This window comes from Macaca thibetana, chromosome 7 (assembly GCF_024542745.1).
Source record: "Macaca thibetana thibetana isolate TM-01 chromosome 7, ASM2454274v1, whole genome shotgun sequence".
NCBI lineage: Eukaryota > Metazoa > Chordata > Mammalia > Primates > Cercopithecidae > Macaca > Macaca thibetana.
The window spans coordinates 75901926-75914915 of record NC_065584.1 but is presented as its reverse complement, the minus strand read 5'-3'; the positions used below and the strand labels follow the sequence as shown (position 1 = coordinate 75914915).

The 12990-nt window shown below is 38.8% G+C and overlaps 1 protein-coding gene across 4 annotated transcripts in view; it reads left to right on the top strand.

Annotated features, from left to right (window-relative positions):
* The window catches only part of NUBPL (NUBP iron-sulfur cluster assembly factor, mitochondrial), a 310030-nt gene extending 304903 nt beyond the window's left edge, over positions 1–5127 (top strand). For 2 of the 4 annotated variants that reach the window (XR_007727515.1, XR_007727518.1), the window contains 3 exons: positions 3735–3848; positions 4641–4715; positions 4890–5127. The gene's annotated coding sequence lies outside the window, so the exon portion shown is untranslated. The remainder of the gene's footprint in view (positions 1–3734; positions 3849–4640; positions 4716–4889) is intronic. The other 2 variants (XR_007727517.1, XR_007727516.1) reach the window with 2 other exon arrangements.
* The last annotated feature ends 7863 nt before the right edge of the window (positions 5128–12990 follow it).

Here is a 12990-nt window from a genome sequence, read left to right as displayed (position 1 = left end):
TCCAGGGAAAGGCCTAAATGCCTGTGGCACCACTTTGGTGTTTAGTTCTTTAATATAACAGGTCCAAAAACTCAATGTTGTCTGTCATAAAAGTAAAATCTTGCTTTGTGTACATAAATTCAGTTAATAATCATAGCAACCCTATGAGATAGGTACTATTATTATCTGCATTTCATAGATGTAGAAGCTGAGAAAACAGATGATAAGTAACTTGTCCAAGGTCACACAATTGTCAAGTAGGAGAGCTAGAATATGAATTCAGGTGGCCACAGTCTGGACTCTCAAACATTCTGTTCTATTTCGTTAAAATCACTGACTCTGACAGTTCCCTGCTTCTCATTTTGGCAGATGGCCTTGATTCTTACTTCTTGAGAAAACCAAGGCAATCAGAGAGGAACTCCCTGCTTCCACAATCACATATACTAGCCTACTGCATCCCTGACTCTATCCTCTATTTGTATACTAGATCTCATCTCCTCTTGCCAACTCAGGGATGCTGTTCAAGCACTTAAACCACCTCTCCTCACATCAGTTATTTCCTCAGTTGGCTCTTTCTCACTAGCTGTACACATATTAGCTGTTACACATTTGTTGTAACATCTTTCATGGAGAAAAATCCCTCCCTTGATTGCACATCTCTCGCTAGCTGCCACCCTGTTTTTCTTTTCTCCTATACAGCATAGTTCCTCCAAAAGAGTGGTCTGTACCTGTCTTCACTTTTTCTTCCATTCTACTCCAGTCAGACTTTAGAGCTCCTCTCCCCGACTGTACACAGGCTCATTAAAACAGTGCTTATCCGGTGCTCCACTCTGAGTCGTTCTCTCTACCTATCAGCAGCATGAGTCAGTGTTAATACCCTCACCTGGAAACTCTGGGGCTCTCTATCAGTTGTCTCCTCCTACCTACCTGGCCATCTACTTTCTCAGTTTCATTGCCAGTTCCCTTCACCCCTTTGTTTTCTAAGCATTGGCATGCCCTGGACCTGTGAGTCCTAGATTTCTTCTCTTTCTGTAGTCATTCCATAGGTTTTCTTATCCAGAAAGCTGATGATACTCAAATTTATATTTTTGCATATCTTCATGACCATAGGGTAGGAAAAGATTTCTTAAACAGAACGTAAAATGTACTAACCTTAAAGGGAAAGAAACAAGTCAAACTGCATTAAAATTTAGATTGTAAATCAAGAGACACTCTTCACAGTGAAAAAATAAGCCACAGAGTAGAGGATATTTGTAATGCATATATCTGACAAAAGACCTCTATCTGTATAATATAAACAGCTCCCACAGATAATAAGAAAAAGGTAAACAAAGCAATGGAAAAATGAATGAAGGGGTGGAACAGCCCAGATCTCCCCCACAAACTTTAGACTTGAATGAACAGCTGCATATTCATGATCTCCAGTGACTACATATCTTGTATTTAACCCACCCAAAACAATTCCTGCTTCTTCTTCTCCATCTCAACCTACTCCTTTTCCAGTAAATGGCAACTCCAGGTGCCAGCTACACAGACCAAATCCTGTGGCGTCATCCTTAACTATTCTCTTACATCTCATATCCAACCTATATTAATTATCTATTGCAGCAAATATCACTTCAGTTTCTGTGGGTCAGGAATGTGGGCATGGCTTAGCTGAATCTCAGGCTCAGGGTCTCATTTAGACTATAAATCTACAATCCTGGCATTGGACAGGGCTAGTCACCTCAAGGTTTGATTCGGAAGGATCACTCCCAAGCTCACACACGTGGCTGTTGGCAGGCCTCAGGTTCTTGCTGGCTGTTAGCTGGAGACGACAGTTCCTTGCCACATGGACCTCCCCAAATGCAGATCACAGTATGGCATCTGGTCTCCCCCAGAGTGAGCCAGAGAGAGGGAGGGCAGCTAGACAGAAGTCACATTTTGTAACCTAACTCACAATTATATACTATCACTTTTACCATATTCCTTTCATTGGAAGTGAGTCAGTAGGTCAAACCTACACGCAGGGGGAGGTACAGATCACTGTGGGCCAGCATAAAGGCTGCCAGTCACACAATCTAACAGCACATTGTGTCATTTCTACTTTCAAAATATGAGCAGAATCTAAGTACTTCTCACCACTTCCATTGCTAAGCACCCTGGTCCAGGCCTCTGTCTTCTTCCACTTAGATTCTTGCAATAGCTTCTTAAATGGCATCCTTCCTCCCTAACTCCTACTTCACACACACTGCTTGCCACACAATAGTGAGAATAAGCCTTTTAAAATAAGAGTGAAATCATGTTAATGATTTGCAAAAAAAATCTCCAGCATTCTAGAAGGCCCTGTATGCTCTACTCGTGTCCTGATCTTTACTCCTGCTATTCTTCCCTTCACTCATTCTGCTCCAACTACATTGGCCTTCCTGATGTTCCCTGAACACACCAAGCATGCACCCACCTTAGACCTTAGACCCCTTTCTTGTGCGTATCTTCTCTTCAATATCTGCAAGGCTGGGAAAATGTCACTTTTCAGTGAGGTCTTCCCAGAACGTCGCTTATAAAATAGCAATATGTACACTCTCCCCTCTCCTTTACTCCCTATTCTCTTAACTAGCTTTCTTTTTATCTGTAACAATTGCCACCTTCCTTGTTTTTCTTACTTGTTTATTTTCTATTTCCGAGTACCATTTAGTGGCGTATAATACGAGCTCAATCAATATTTATTAAATAAAGAAACATCCTTGATTGGGTTAAACAAAGTTCTTGTTCTTCCTATGACTGATATGGAAAGATATTGTGTATGTATGACACCTTTTGCATGTGATTGATCTCATCTGGATTGTGTTGAACTCATCATTTAACCCTAAATAAATTCATCATTTAACTCTATCGTGAGTGAGGGAGTGGAGTTGTGAAAGAGGCAGGGGGAAGGAATTGGCTGATTTGTCCCCAGTCCCCGGACAGCCACTTCTAACCCACTGGTTCTTCATCCTCTTGCAAAAACCCTTCCTCCTCTGGGCCTCATGGTACCTGTCAAGAAGCTGCCTTCTTGCTGTCATTTCTAGACCCCACATTCACCCAGGGTCTTACCCAAACACCCTTCAATTCAGACCCATCATGTGGTACGTTGGTGGTATAGTGGTAAGCATAGCTGCCTTCAGACCCATGGCCCCTGCTCTAGCTCTGAAATCCTAAACTATGGAATACCACTCTTTGAGCCCAACCTTGTACTCTTTCAGTTTATTCCCCTTCTGTTTGCCCTTGAAACACGCCAAGACCTCCACTTGAGTCTCCTCCATTTTCTAGCAATCATCCCCTTTTGACTTTATGTCCTCCTGTATCTGCCCTAAATACCTGATTCATTACCTCATTTCATATAGAAAAAATGCGCTTCAGTGATGGAAAGCAAAGGCTTCAGAGACCCAAACACAGGTTCATAGTCCAGCTCTACCACGTGTTAAATCTTGTGATCTTGGGCAAATTAATTAATCTGTCTGAACCCCACTTTCCTTGAGTATAAAATGAGAATAACAGCTTCCTTATAGGGAGGTTGTAAGGACTGCATGTGATTTAGAAAAGCATGAAGTTCATAGACAGCAATAAATGTAAATGACTATTAATTGTAAACATTTTAAAATAAATTTTATTGTATATAGTTAAGGTATACAAATGACGTTATAGGATGCATATAGATAGTAAAAGGGTTACCATAGTGAAACAAATTGAAATATCTATCATCTCACGTAGTTACCCTTTTTTTTTTGTTTTTGTAGCAAGAGCAGCTAAAATTGACTCAGCATGAATTCTACATACAGTACAATTGTATTACCTCTGGTCCTCACAGGGTACATTAGATCTCTAGACTTGTTCATCCTACACATCTGATGGTTTGTATCCTCTTGAACTATGTCTTCGCATTTTCTCTCCCCAATGTCCCATCCCTGACAACCACTGTTTTGTTCTCTCTGTATAATTGAAATTTTTTATGTTCTACATATTAATGAGATCATGAGTGTCTGGCTTGTTTCATTTAGCATAATGTCCTCTAGGCTCACGCATGCTGTGGCAAATGGCAAGATGTCATTCTTGTTTAGGGCTGAATAATATTCAGTGTTATTGTATGTATCACAATTTCTTCATTCATCTGCCAACAGACACTTAGGTTGTTCCATATTTTGGCTATTGTGAATAATGCTGCAATAAACACGAGAGTGCAGATATCTTTGTGAGGTGGTAATTTTATTTCCTTTTGGCATATGTCCAGAAGAGGGATTGCTAGATCACATGGTAGTTCTAATTTTGATTTCTTTAGAAGTCTCCATACTATTCTTTATAATGGCTCTACCAATCGACATTTCCACCAGCAGTGTACAAGAGTTCCCTTTTCTCCATGTCCTTACCAACACTTGTTATCTTTTGACTTTTTATTAGTAACCATCCTAACAGGGTGAGGTGGTATCTTAGAGTGGTTTTGATTTGCATTTCCCTGATGATTAATGATGAGGAACACCTGTTCCTATACCTGTTGGCCATTTTTATGTCTTTGGAGAAATGTCTGTTCAAGTCTTTTCCCTATTTTTTTAATCGGGTTACAGATGCTCTTTGACTTACATTGTGTTTGAATAAGCCTATTATAAATTGAAAATACCCTAAATCAAAAGTGCATTTTCCACTTACAGTATTGGAACATGATCATAAGTGGAGAAGCCTACTGAATGTGTGTTATACTCCCACCAACCTAAAGTTGAAAAATTGTAAGTTAAACCATTGTTAAGTCAGGAACAGTATATGTTTTTCTACTACTGAGTTGTATGAGCTTTTTATAAAATGTGGATATTATCACCTTATTAGATATATGGTTTGCAAACTTTTTTCCTAAATTCTTAGGATACCATTTTATTTTGTTGATTATTTCCTTTGCTCTGCAGAAGCTTTTAAGTTTGATGTACAGCTGACCCATGAACAACACATGTTTGAACTTCATAGGTCCATGAAGATTTGCTTCTTCTTCTGCCACCCCTGAGACAGTAAGCCCTCGTCTTATTCCTCCTCCTCAGCCTACTCAATGTGAAGACAATGAGGATGAAGACCTTCATGATGGATCCACTCTCAATTGATATTAAATATATTTTGTCTTCCTTATGATTTTCTTAATAACATTTCTTTCCTCCAGCTTACTTTGTTGTAAGAATATGGTATATAATACATATTACATACAAAATATGTGTTAATGAACTGTTTATGTTATCAGTAAGGCTTCTGGTCAACAGTAGACTATTAATTTTTTTGAAAGTCAGAAGTTACATGTGGATTTTTGACTGTGCAAGGGTTAACATTTCTAACATTCATGTTGTTCAAGAGTCAACTGTAGTTCCATTTATATATTTTTGCTTTTGTGGCCTGAGCTTTTTAGAAAAATGTTTAAATTTTATTTTAGATTCGGGGGTGCATGTGCAGGTGTGTTGCATGGGTATGTTGCATGATGCTGAGGTTTGGGGTATGATTGATCCTGTCACCCACATATTGAGCATAGTGCCCAATAGGTAGTTTTCAGCCCTTGCCTCATTCCCTCCTCTAGTAGTCCCCAGTGTCTGTAGTTCCCATTGTTATGTCCGTGTGTACCCAGTGTTTAGCTCTCACTTGTGAGAACCTGTGGTATTTGGTTTTCAGTTTCTGTGTTAATTTGCTTAGGATAATGGCCTCTAGCTGCATCCATGTTGCTCCAAAGGACATGATTTCATTCTTTTCATGATGTTCATTCTTTTTATGGCTGCATAGTATTCTGTGGTGTATATGTACTACATTTTCTTTATCCAGTCCACAGTTGATGGGCGCCTAGGTTGAATCCATGTCTTTACTATTGTGAACAGCACTGCAATGAACATACAAACATATCTACCAAAAAAGATAGAATGATTTGTTTTCCTATGGATATATAACAGTAATGGGATTACTGGGTCAAATGGTAGTTTTATTTTTAGTTCTTTGAGAAATCTCCAAACTGCTTTACAGTGGCCGAACTAATTTACCTTCCCACCAAAGTGTATAACCATTCCGTTTTCTCTGCAGCCTCGCCAACATCTGTTATTTTTGATTTTTTGATAATAGCTATTCTGACTGGTGTGAGATGTTATCTCATTGTGGTTTTTATTTACATTTCTCTTATAAAGAGTGAAGTTGAACATTTTTTTCATATGTTTGTTGGCTGCTTGTTCGTCTTTTGTGAAGTGTCTGTTAATATCCTTTGCCCACTTTTTAACAGGATTATTATTTTTTTGCTTGTTGAATTATTTAAGTTCTATATAGATTTGTCTGCGTATTAGATCTTTGTTGGATGCATGGTTTTGTGAATATTTTCTCCCATTGTGTAGGTTGTCTGTTTACTCTGTTGATAGTTTACTCTGTTGATAGTTTATTTTGATGTGCAGAAGCTCTTTAGTTTAATTAAGTCCCACTGTCAATTTTTTTTTTTTTGTTACAATTATTTTTGAGGACTTAGTCATAAATTCTTTGCCAAGGTCAATGTTCAGAAGGATATTTCCTAGATTTTCTTCTAGGTTTTTTGTTTGTTTGTTTGTTTGTTTTTTGAGATGGAGTCTCACTCTGTCACCCAGGCTGGAGTGCAATGGCGTGGTCTCAGCTCACTGCAACCTCCACCTGTCGGGCTCAAGTGATTCTCCTGCCTCAGCCTCCCGAGTAGCTGGGATTACAGGCTCCCGCCACCACACCCAGCTAATTTTTGTATTTTTATTAGAGACGGAGTTTCACCATGTTGACCAGGCTGGTCTCAAACTCCTGACCTCAGGTGAATCCGCCCGCCTTGGCCTCCCAAAGTGCTGGAATTACAGGCATGAGCCACTGTGCCCAGCCCTAGGTTTTTTTATAGTTTGAAGTCTTTAAGTCTTTAAAGTTATCTTGAGTTAATTTTTGTATATAGTGAAAGGTAGGGATCCAATTTTATTCCTCTGTATATGGATAGCCAGTTATCCTAGCACCATTTATTGAATAGAGAGTCCTTTCCCCATTGCATATTTTCACTGACTTTGTCAAAGATCAGTTGGTTGTAGGTGTGCAGCTTCATTTCTGGATTCTCTATATTTTGTTCCATTTGTCTATGTGTCTGTTTTTGTACCAGTACCATGATGTGGCCATTTTGGTTACTGTAACCTTATAATATAGCTTGAAGTCAGGTAATGTGAGGCTTCCAGCTTTGTTCTTTTTGCTTAGGATTGTTTTGACTGTTTGGGCTCTTTTTTGGTTCTGTGTGAATTTTAGAATAATTTTTTTTTTAATTCTGTGAAAAATGACATTGGTGTTTTGATAGGAATACCATTAAATCTGTAGATTGCTTTGGGCAGAATGGTATTGTGGCCTAAGCTTTTTGTGTAATACCCAAAAAGCCACTGCCAAGACCAGTGTCCAGGAGATTTGCCTCATGTTCTCTTCTGGGAGTTTTATAGTTTCTGGTCTTATATTTAGGTATTTTAGCTCGTTTGAGTTGATTTTTATGTATACTATAAAAATAGGGTCCAATTTCATTCTTTTGCGTGTGGAAACCCAGTTTCCCCAGTGCCATTTATTGAAGAGACTATTCTTTCCCCATTTTGTCCTTTGGCGCCATTAGTTGACCATACATGTTTTGATTTATTTCTGGGTTCTCCATTCTGTTCCACTGGTTTGTGTGTCTGTTTTTATGCTAGTGCCACACTATTTTAGCTTTGTAGTATAATTTTAAATCAGTAAGTGTAATATCTTTAACTTTGTTTTCCTTTCTCAGAATTGTTTTGGCTATTTAGTCTTTTATGTTTTCATGCAAATTTTAGGACTTTTTTCTATTTCTGTGAAGAATGTCCTTGGGATTTTGATAGGGATTGTATTGAATCTGTATATTGCCTGGATAGTATGGACATTTTAACAATATTAATTATTTTAATCTATATCTTCCCATCTATTTATTTGTGTCTTCTTCAACACTTTTCTTCATCCATGTTTTATAATTTCCAGTGTACATATCTTTCACTTCCTTGGTTAAATTTACCCTAGGTATTTTATTTTGTTTGTTGCTTTGGTAAATGGAATTTCTTTCTTTCTTTTTCAATTTAAAAGTTGTTATTCATGTATAAAAATGCTACTGATTTTTGTATGTTGATTTTGTGTCCTGTAAGTTCACTGAATTCATAGAGTCAATTTTACTTTTTTCTTTCTGATTTGGATGCTTGGTCTGTCTTTCTTTCTTTCTTTCTTTCTTTCTTTCTTTCTTTCTTTCTTTCTTTCTTTCTTTCTTTCTTTCTTTTCTTTCTTTTCTTTCTTTCTTTCTTTTCTTGCTATAATATGCTTTATCAAATATAAAAATAATTATCCCTGCTCTCTTTTGGTTACCATTTGCATAGAATATCTTCTTGTATCCCTTCTCTTTCAGCCTGTGGGTGTCATTAAAACCTAAGTGAATCTCTTATTTTTTAGGCAGTATATAGTTGGACCTTAATTTTTTTTAACCCATTCAGACACTCTATGTCTTTTGATTGGATAATTTAATCAATTTACCTTCGAGGTTATTATTGATAGGTAACAACTTACTACTGACATTTTCTTATTTGTTTTCTGGGTTTTTTTTAAATTATACTTTAAGTTCTAGGGTACATGTGCACAACGTGCAGGTTTGTTACATATGTATACACGTGCCATGTTGGTGTGCTGCACTCATTAACTTGTCATTTACATTAGGTGTATCTCCGAATGCTATCCCTTCCCCCTCCCCCCTCCCCACAATAGGACCCAGTGTGTGATGTTCCCATTCCTGTGTCCAAGTGATCTCATTGTTCAGTTCCCACCTATGAGTGAGAACATGCGGTATTTGGTTTTCTGTTCCTGCGATAGTTTGCTGAGAATGATGGTTTCCAGCTGCATCCATGTCCCTACAAAGGACACGAGCTCATCCTTTTTTATGGCTGCGTAGTATTCCATGGTGTATATGTGCCACATTTTCTTAATCCAGTCTGTCACTGATGGACATTTGGGTTGATTCCAAGTCTTTGCTATTGTGAATAGTGCCACAATAAACATATGTGTGCATGTGTCTTTATAGCAGCATAATTTATAATCCTTTGGGTATATCCCCAGTAATGGGATGGCTGGGTCAAATGGTATTTCTAGTTCTAGATCCTTGAGGAATCGCCACACTGTTTTCCATAATGGTTGAACTAGTTTACAATCCCGCCAACAGTGTAAAAGTGTTCCTATTTCTCCACATCCTCTCCAGCACCTGTTGTTTCTTGACTTTTTAATGATTGCCATTCTAACTGGTGTGAGATGGTATCTCATTGTGGTTTTGATTTGCATTTCTCTGATGGCCAGTGATGATGAGCACTTTTTTTCTGGTGGTTTTATAGCTCCTCTATTCCTTTCTTCCTCTCTTGTTGTCTACCTTTGTGAATTTATAATTTTCTGTAGTACTAAGCTTTGATATCTTTCTGTTTATTGTTTGTTTATCTCCTGTAGTTTTTTTGTTTGTTTTTTGGTTATTATGAGGCTTACAGAAAACATCTTATAATCTACCAGTTTAAATTGATAATTTCTGTCACATACAAAAAACTAGACTTTTACTCTCCATCACCATTTATGCTTTTGATGTGTCAACAAAAAGAATCAGACTCTGTAAAGTATTTGAAGACATTTATTCTAAGCCAAATATGCATGACCAATGGCTCATGACACAGCCCTCAGGAGATCTGATTGGGCTCCAGCTTGGCTTATGCATTTTAGGGAGACATAAGACATCAATCAATATGTATAAGATGTACATTGGTTTGATCTGGAAAGGCAGGACAACTCTAAGCAGGGGGCTTCCAGGTCATAGGTGGATTCAGAGATTTTCTGATTGGCAATTGGTTGAAAAAGTTATTATCTAAAGACCTGGAATCAATAGAAAGGAATGTCTAGATTAAGAGAAGGGTTTGTGGAGACCAAGGTTTTATCGTGCAAGTGAAACCTGCTGGTAGCAAGCTTCAGAGCTCTCATCAGACCCAAAAAAGGGACCAGACTCAGTTAATTCTCTCCTGGATCAGGGAAAAGACATGGAAAGAAATGAGGATTGTCTACATAAAGTATATTTTCCTCACAAGAGACAGGTTTGCAAGGCCATTTCAAAATATATCAAAGAAATATAATTTGGGGCAAAATACTTTGATTTCTTTTAGGGTCTGCTGTCTGTCATGTGATGCTATACTGGAGGCAGGCTGGAATTTGGTCTTATTGCTATGAAGAATCTGCTTTGTCAGTCTTAACATCTGTTTAATGTTAATGCTAGTCAGCTGTGCCTGAATTCCAAAAGGGAGAAGGGAATAATAAGGCATGGCCCACCCTGGTTCCTATCATAGCCTGAACTAGTTTTTCAGGTTAACTTTGGAATGCCATTGGCCAAGAGGAGGATCCATCTGTTTGTTGGGGGCTTTGAATTTTATTTTTGGTTTACAAATGTCACAACTTACATCTTTTATATTGTGTATCACTTAATGACTATCATAGTCATTTTTTACTGTTTCAACTTTTAACCTCCATACTAGAGGTATGTATGATTTAAACACTACCATTACAGCATTTGCGTATTCTGAATATGACTATGTGTTTACCTCTGCTAGTGAGTTGTATACTTTCATGTGTATTCATGATAGTAATTATCCTTTTAGTTCTGCTTAAAGAACTCTCTCGAGCATTTCTTATAAGGCCGGTATAATGGCAATGAATTTCCCCACCCTTTTCTTGTCTGTGAAAGTCTTTATTTCTCCTTCATTTCTGAAATACAGCTTTGCTGGGTATAGTATTCTTGGCTAGCAAGTTTTATTTTTTCTTTTTTCTTTGATTTTTCTTTCAGAATTTTGAATATATCCTCCATTCTCTACTTGATTGTAAACTTACCACTGTGAAATCCACTGATAGTCTAATGGGGATTCACTTATATGTGACCTGACACTTTTTTCTTGTAGCTTTAAAAATTATCTCTTTGTTTTGACTTTTGATGGTTTGATTATAATATACCTCAGAAAGGACTTCTTTGTATTGAATCTGCTCGAGGATCTTTGAGCTTCATGAATCTGGATGTACATATCTCTCCCAAGACTTGAGATGTTTTCAGCAATTGTTTCATTACATAACCTGTCTGTCCCTTTCCCAGTCTCTTTTCCTTCTGAAACTCCCATAATGCAAAATTTACTTAATGGTGTCCCATAAGTTCCATAGGCCATCTTCTCTCTTTTTCATTCTTTGTTTTCTCCTGAGTCATTTCAAAAGATCTATCTTTAAGTTTACAGATTCTTTCTCCTCTGTTTGATCTAGTTTGCTGCTGGAGCTCTCTATTGTATTGTTTTTTATCTCATTGATTAAATTCTTCAGCTCTAAGATTTCTGTCTGGTTCTTTTGTATGATGTTGGTATTGTTTGGATGTGTATCCCTGCCCAAATCTCTTGATCCCCAATATTGGAGGTGGTTCCTGGTTGAATCATGAAGACAGATTTCTCATATATGGTTTAGCACCATTCCCCTTGGTACTGTCTTCATGATAGTGAGTGAGTTCTCATGAGATTTGGTCATTTAACAATGTGTAGCACCTCTCCCCTCATTCTCTTGCCCCTGCTTTCACCGTGTGATGTGTCTGCTCCCCCTTCATCTTCTGCAATGATTGTAAGCTCCCTGAGGTCTCCCCAGAAGCAGGTGCTGCTGTGTTTCCTGTACAGCCTGCAGAACCATGAACCAGTTAAGCCTCTTTTATTTATAAGTTACCCAGTCTTGGGTATTTCTTTATAGCAATAGAAGAACAGATGAATACACATATCTATCTCTTAGTTGAATTTTTCATTCACACCATGTGGTGTTTTCCTGATTTAATTGAATTGTCTGTGTTCTCTTGTATCTCACTGAGTTTCTTTAAGATTGTTATTTTGAATTCCTTTTCAGGCATTGTGTAAATTTCCTGGGGTCAGTTACTGGAGAATTATTGTGTTCTTTTGGTGGTGTCATGTTTCCTTGTTTCTTGTGTCCCTGCATTGATGTCTGCTCATCTAGTGGTGCAGTTACCTATTCCAAACTTAACAGAGTGGCTTTTGTAAGGGAGGACTTTTACCTCCAGAGGGCCTAAGGGTGTCACTTGGGCAGGGTGTGGTGGTTCTGGCTTTGTGTGGGTTAGTGGTATAGTCTCTTTGTAGCTTCTTCAGTTGTTATTTATGTTAACAATGACTGTGAGTGCCTCAAATGGCCTAGGCTACAGGAGTTTGTGGCAGTGATCATGGCTGAGTAGGTTATTAGGGAAAGGGCTTTAGGGTTCCTTTTTTCTTGTCTTCCTCAGAGTAGTAAATCTTAGCTGAGGGGATCTCTTGATATTGGGTCTGGGAGACTCATAGGCAGCCACAGCAGCACTGCAATCCAGGGTATAGGTGCTCCGAGGGACTGTGCAGCTGGGTTCCTGGTCTCAAGGTCTTGTGAAACTACTGTATCACCTGGGACTTGCCATTCAGGTTCATGCTCCAAGGCACGAGTTGATGCAGTTCTTTCACTAAGCCAGAGTCTGTTGCTGTGAGCCACACCCCAGCAGCTTGGTCCCAGAAGCCTGAGATGTAGCTGTAGTTCTGACATGGGGAGCCAGGGCATAGCACTGACACAGCTCTAAGGAAGAAGGGGTATACTCAGGCTTGGGCCCTGAGGAGCAGGGAACAGTTTCAATTTGGAACCTGGAACAAGCAAGAGACAGGGACAGCTCGGAATCTGAGAAATGAGGTACTATGTAGTGGTGACTCTGGGCCCTGGGATGGTGGGACACAGCAGTAGCCCAGGCTCTGTGGGACCAGGTATAGCAGCAGCAAGGACCCAGGAATGGCAAGATGTTGCTGTGTCTTGGGCCCCACAGGGAGGGGAGCAGTACAGCAATGACCACTCCCTGGAGAAGTGGGGTTCCTCATTAGCTGGGACTGTGATGGGGCTAATCTAGTTCCATGTAGGTGGGGTGCTTTGGCTGCAGCCTGGAGAGCAGGGTGGTATAGC